Source organism: Rhipicephalus sanguineus, chromosome 7 (assembly GCF_013339695.2).
Source record: "Rhipicephalus sanguineus isolate Rsan-2018 chromosome 7, BIME_Rsan_1.4, whole genome shotgun sequence".
Taxonomy (NCBI): Eukaryota; Metazoa; Arthropoda; class Arachnida; order Ixodida; family Ixodidae; genus Rhipicephalus; species Rhipicephalus sanguineus.
Genome location: NC_051182.1, coordinates 155312532 through 155318810, shown reverse-complemented (window position 1 = coordinate 155318810; position 6279 = coordinate 155312532). Strand labels below are relative to the sequence as shown.

At 41.2% G+C, this 6279-nt stretch overlaps 1 long non-coding RNA gene across 1 annotated transcript; it reads left to right on the top strand.

The window, feature by feature from the left end:
* The first annotated feature begins 308 nt into the window (after positions 1 to 308).
* Positions 309 to 1529, top strand: LOC119400973 (uncharacterized). Its single transcript, XR_005185331.1, has 2 exons — positions 309 to 503; positions 1389 to 1529. It is a non-coding gene; the product is annotated as an uncharacterized LOC119400973 (long non-coding RNA).
* Positions 1530 to 6279: the final 4750 nt, after the last annotated feature.

Genomic DNA, 6279 nt, shown 5'->3' with positions numbered 1-6279 from the left:
CTATACTCGGGCGCACCAGCAATAGGTCTCAGTAATCATCTTCAATATTTTACGTTAATGTAACTTAACGATGTAACACTGTCCCCTATTGTCTTTTACGTTCATGGAATTCACAAAAGAATCGGTCGCTTCTCATCTTCAGCTCAGAAATAGCACTTCGAAAGGAGAAACTGACACTTGCAAGATGTCACTTGCAACTGACACTTGGAAGGAAAAACTGACACAGCAAGATGTGACGTTTATTCTTTACTCTGGGCCGTGCTCAAATGTGTATATAAGCGTGCCTCACTGTTAGCCTAAACACGGCAGCCTTTGAGGCGCTTCAACCATGGCGAAGGTTTCAAGCTTCCAGTTTGTTGTCGTTGTGGCCGCATTGGTTTTCATTTTGGCCACAATGCACGACGAAAGCACTTGCTTAGCCGCTCCCGAAGATGTACCTGCAGCTAAAGCTAAACATGATACTAGTTCAAACACTAAAAGGAGGCGTCGACGTCGACGTGAAGGTATGAAGCTACTTCGGTTCTTTTCTTTTCACTAACACGTTGAAATTAGGGAGCTTGCGTGTGTAGCGATCTCGTATGCACGAAGGTGTTTCAAGGCGCCGCGCTTGGGTTGAGCGTTTAGACATTATCTCTAAGGGTGTGCGGGTGCGTTGTAAATATGCAACGCTTATTTTTTAAAGTTGCTGCCTCTGTCATCTGCATCTATCTCGCAGAAAGTACTCATTTTTATAAGGCATTTACAATAACAGTGTTCGAAGCGTTTAAAATGCATTCTGGCCTCAAGATTCGTGAGAAAATCTCGGATGTAGTTCAGATCAATAGTTCAGGCTATAAATATTTATTTTTAGTGAGCAAGTCACATCAGTGCACTATAAACGCTCAACTACCTATGTGAAGACACGTTTCACTTTCATGTTATACCGATTCCTATAAAGGAAGAATCAACAATGCTTTCTTTTAGTATTTGGCAGGTACCGGTAGTAAGTAGAAAAACATTAATACTTAATAGATAAAAAGTTGGAAACTGTCTAATCGGGCATTTTGCAAACGAATCAACAACTCTCTTAGTGGAATTCTTCGCCCAGCTTGGTTGATTCAAAAGATATTTAATTAAACATGCCTATTCCGGCAATTAAGCAGAACACAAAAATAACGTGTGTTACTCCATTCAACAGTCACCCACATGAATTTGGTCGCGGCTTCAGAAATTCCGTCAGCATATTTTTAAACTCTGGCTAGATAAACCTAAAACACCCTGTCTAAGGAAATCACAACAATATCAAATGCTTAAAATTTTCGGAAATATTTTATAGCTTCACATTCGTCTTGGACAAAAATTAGAGCATAAGACGAACTCACAATTTTTAAACGCCTTCCTTCCAACAGGACGCAAGAACAAGAAGCGGCCTACGTCTCCTGTCCAACCTCGGGAAGATCCTGACTTAGGCGACTAAGTGATTTGCTTGCAGCAACAGTGCACTTCTCGAACGTGGAATGCAAAATAAATATAACTTGCTTTAAGCATAATCCTTGTATCTTCCTTGCTCGAATATGTGAACGTCTAGTATAAGCGGTTTTTAGGGATACGAAGCCTTGTCCTCTTTATCGGAGTCTATGATTCAGATTGACAATTTGTATGATCGTTCCTCCTTTTGTGTAATTACTAATAAAATATTTCGGCAGACCACTTACCGTAATTTCTAAAATTATTCAAGCAACAATGTCATAAGCTTCAACTTCCGGACGGAAATTGACATTGAATGCTCTTCAAACAAATCACTACTACAAAGCTAAGCGCAATAATAATATACACGACGCTTTACCAACTAATGAGACATAAACAAGCCGTGCCAAGCAAATGAACCACAATGAATATTACATTTCTCGCAACAATGAAATTTAATGTTCTAAATCTTGTTTTATTGAAGTTATATTGTAGGGATTAGTTTTCAGTTACCTTAGCCCAACACAAGGGAATGGAAAAGGCAATGGCAGCTGCAAGAAGCCATCATCATCATAAAGGGTATGTGTCACAGAAATGGGAAAAATCCCACTGCTCATCACTGATTCACTAAAAAGGAAGAAGGTAACAGATAGCCCAACACTAGAGAAAGGGAAAGGCAACGGTGGCTGCGAGAATTTCCCCGAGCGATGGATTGCCTACGCCAACGACGACGTGACCGTAGAGCTATGAGAGGTACGGACGCTTGGTTTCAGCGTGCGCTTCTGTCTCTGGAGTTTGGACATCATTGTCGTGCCTGTGACTATGTGTGGTTAACTCGAAAATCTCTGGGCGGAAGATCAACGTACAAACAACGTAAAATAACCTAGATAAATCCTAGCAACGACCTAGAAGCAACCTAGAAACAACCTCATCACCTAGCTATGGCCTAGAAACAACCAAGGCACAACCAGATTAGTCTTCGGAATCATCCAGCTTCGCTGTTTCAAGGCTCGCGTTGCTTAGCGCTTACTGCAAGCTTTGCCAATTTCTTTTATACGAAAGTGTTTTATGCCGGTGTCCACCAAGAGTTTAGTTACGTAATTTCATCACGGAAACGGCACCGAAAAATGCACACGATCAGATGGCAACGAAAAAGATCAAGAAAAAAGTTCCACCAGCGGAAGTCGAGCCCACGACCTCTGGATACACTAAGACACATATAAAGCACCGTATCTAGTGTGCTACGGTCACACACTCTCCAGGCTTGACAAACGCGCCTTGTGTATCTCACACTTTCCTTTCTCAGTGCTCTTGGTCGGCGGGGTCGTGTTGCCGTCTGGAAGCGGTAGTCAAGCAATGCATCATGACCGTGGCCTCCGCTATTATCTCCTGAAACGCGCTGTTGCTAAGCGTTCCTTACATTCGGCGCGTTTCCAATGGGAGAAGTGAATTTTCGTCAACGTCTTAACACACCGCGAGGTGGCGACCTCGAGTAGAAATTTTAAAGCAGAATTTTTCGATGTGCGTTTGGCCTTCTTCCATTGGTAGGGGGACAACCACAACACTGGTTGGTGAACGCAATGACGATTGTGGTGGCGGTGAAAGTCGAAAACCGGAACCACGTGCAGTTTTTTCAGGCTTCATTATGTTTTGTTTAATAACTAGACAAATACCGTAGTGATGAGAACTAACAGACAATAATGCCATGGAAAGTATAGGGGTTGTTATTTCTAATAATTGGGATACAAATGTGAAGAAAGTAAAGTGGACGAAAAGATAACTTGCCGCCGGCAGGGACCGAACCTGCGAGTAGAAATGTCTGTTAGTTCTCATTAATATTGTGTCTAACAAACAAACAACGAGCCATTAAAAGTCATCTAAATACCGTAGTCGTCGTTTAAAGCACGCAAACTGTCAAATAAGGTATTATTACCACAGTCTCTCCAGCTTTGTTTAGCCAGCCTGGAAAACCACCGCAGTCGAGCGGAAAACCTTGGCCTGTTCCAGCAAACTCTGGTATTCGACTCGGTAGAGATACCAGCCGCCTTAAAAGCGCAAGGTCCATAAGGGGTACCAAAACTTCTGTCAATACCTTAACCTACTTCTACAGACTCCACTGCTACCTTAATTCTCCACCCAAAAAGCTATAAAATTACGATAAAAAGGATGACAAAGGAGTCAGACAGGGAAGTACAATATCCCTAACGTTGTTGATTGCATGCTCAGAGGAAGAATTCAAACAACTAGACTGCCGAAAAACGGGAATCAAATTTAACGCTTAATATTTCAGCAACCTTCAATTTGCAGACGGCATAATACTCTTCAGTAACGACGCTAGCATTTTGCTTCAAATAATCGAAGAATTAAACTGCGAAAGTATTAAATTAGTCCTAAAAATGAACATCATGAAGTCAAAGATAATGCTGAATGCCTCGGCAAAAGAGAAAGAGTTCCGATTGGAAGGCACATATTGGAGTCTATACAACAATATGTATACCTAGGACAAATAATAAGAGGATAGTCTAATCACAAAAAAGAAATTCACCTCAGAATAAAAATGGGCTGGAGTGCATTCGGCAGGCGCTCCCAAATAATGTGAAGAAGTATGTCATTCTCGTTAAAGCGAAAAGTATGCAACCACGGCATATAACCAGTTGTAACATATGGAGCTGGAACATGGAGGATAACGAAGCAGCTAGAGAGAAAAGTTGAAGACCACGCATCGTGCTCCGGAACGAAAAATTATAAGAGTAAGATTAAGTGATCGCAGGACAGCAGAATGGATCAGGGAACAAATAGGGGTAGCAGATATTCCAGTTGACATCAAGCGAAAGAAATGGACCTGGTCTGGCAACGTATTGTGTAGGACAGGCAACCGTTAGACGGTATGTAAGAAATACAGAATGATCACCAAAGGATAGGATACACAGTCGAGGAAGGCGGTCAGTTAGGATGAGTGACGAAAGCACGGAGTTCGCAGGGGTAAAATAGAATATGTTCGCACAGGAGAGGGTAAACTGGCGATGATTGAGAGGCATTCGTCCTGCAGTGGACTAAATAACACAGGCTGGGAATGGCGTTGCTAATGATATTTGTTTTATAACAACTACTACATTTCTGCAAATTCAGAAGCATCGTCTGATAATTTAAAGTACTGTAATGCTTGAGTGCCTTTTTAATGTAGTTTTTCTGTTTCGCTCAGATCGCCTCTATGTAGCTGATCTTGTCCCTATGGCTATCATGAATGAATAAATGAAATCTATAAACGAATATTGTGCCCACACCGCGCACTATATCACAACAATATATAAACCGCTTCACACTTGGTTAACTTTGTCAGCTTGTTTCACAATTTTTGCATACAACAAGAACCAAACTGATATTTATATCGAAATATTATTTTTCTGATTTTCTGAATTCATGGAGCGCAACACTTGTAAGGAGGTAGGAAAGTATCTATGGGGTGGCAATGTCAACGTTGTTAAAAATAATATTCCATATTGATGCAGTTTATTACTAAGTGCAACACATGCCACAATATACAATTTTCGGCATAGAGCACTCTTGGAGATCATGAATCTTTCGTATCTGGCCGTTGAAACAATATGTATCGGTCCATCAAAAGGCAATTGTGATTAGCTTAATTCTTACATTGGAAATCCATTAATCATAAAGAATGCAGTCGTCGAATTTGCAACTCAATCATTATCATGATGCTATAGAGTTGAGTGCAACTTCACAATGTTTTCACAGATCAGCAATCAAACCCGGTAACTATCTTGAAGTTTTTACACCACTGTGGCTTAACAATGTCGCACGAATCCCTATTGTCTTTTACGCTGATGGAATTCACAAAAGCATCGATCAGGTGTCATCCTCAGCGCAGAAATAGGTTTGTGAAAGGACAGACTGATACTTCGGCACCCAAATGTGACGTTTCTTTTTTCCGGTGCATCGTGCTGAATTATATATATAAACGTGACAAAGTGTTTGCCAAATCACGCCGTCTTTGAGGTGCTTCAACCATGGCGAAGATTTCAGGCTTCCAGTTTGTTGTCGTCGTGGCGGCATTGGTTTTCATATTGACCACAATGCAAGAGGAAAACACTTTTTGTGCCAATGCAGGACCTGTAGCTGATACAGGTAAATCTTCGTCAAGTAAACGAGTACGTCGACGTGGAGGTATAAAACAACTTTTGTTCATCTTTTCACTAACAAGCTAAAATTAACGAGCTTGCGTGGTGTAGCGATCGTGTGCGCAAGAAGATGTTTATTTCCGCCGCGCTAGCTTTGCATGTTAAGCGATAGTAGATCACCAGGAATGACCACATGTCTTGTAAAATTACGTCTATTCAGAAAGTTGCGGCGTCTATTATGTGCATAGATCTTGTTACAATTAGTATTTTTTACGAAACAATTACAATCAAAGCTGTTCGAGGTATTTAAATTTTAGTCTTTTTTTCAAAATTCGCGAGAAAATGCCCGATGTTTTTCTCCTTGATTACCAGTCGAAATGCTGAGATAGCTTGCAGCGGGTTGTACGCCACGTTGTCAAAGCACCCTTTATATATATCACTGTGACACTTTGCGCGGCGGCATTTGATAAAGACCAAAATTTCTATCACATGAAAAGAGCGGAAATTGTTCCCTTCTAAGTGATCTACGAGTGATCTAGGCATGTTTTTTATAGTATGATCTTCGTCAACATTCGCTCGCCAACTGATCTGAGGTAACGAAACCTGCTGCCCTAGTGGCGGCGGCCATGCATGCACGGCGCCATACTTTACCATAGCCATAGTTTCAAAATATGCCAAATCACTAAAGTCATGTTGC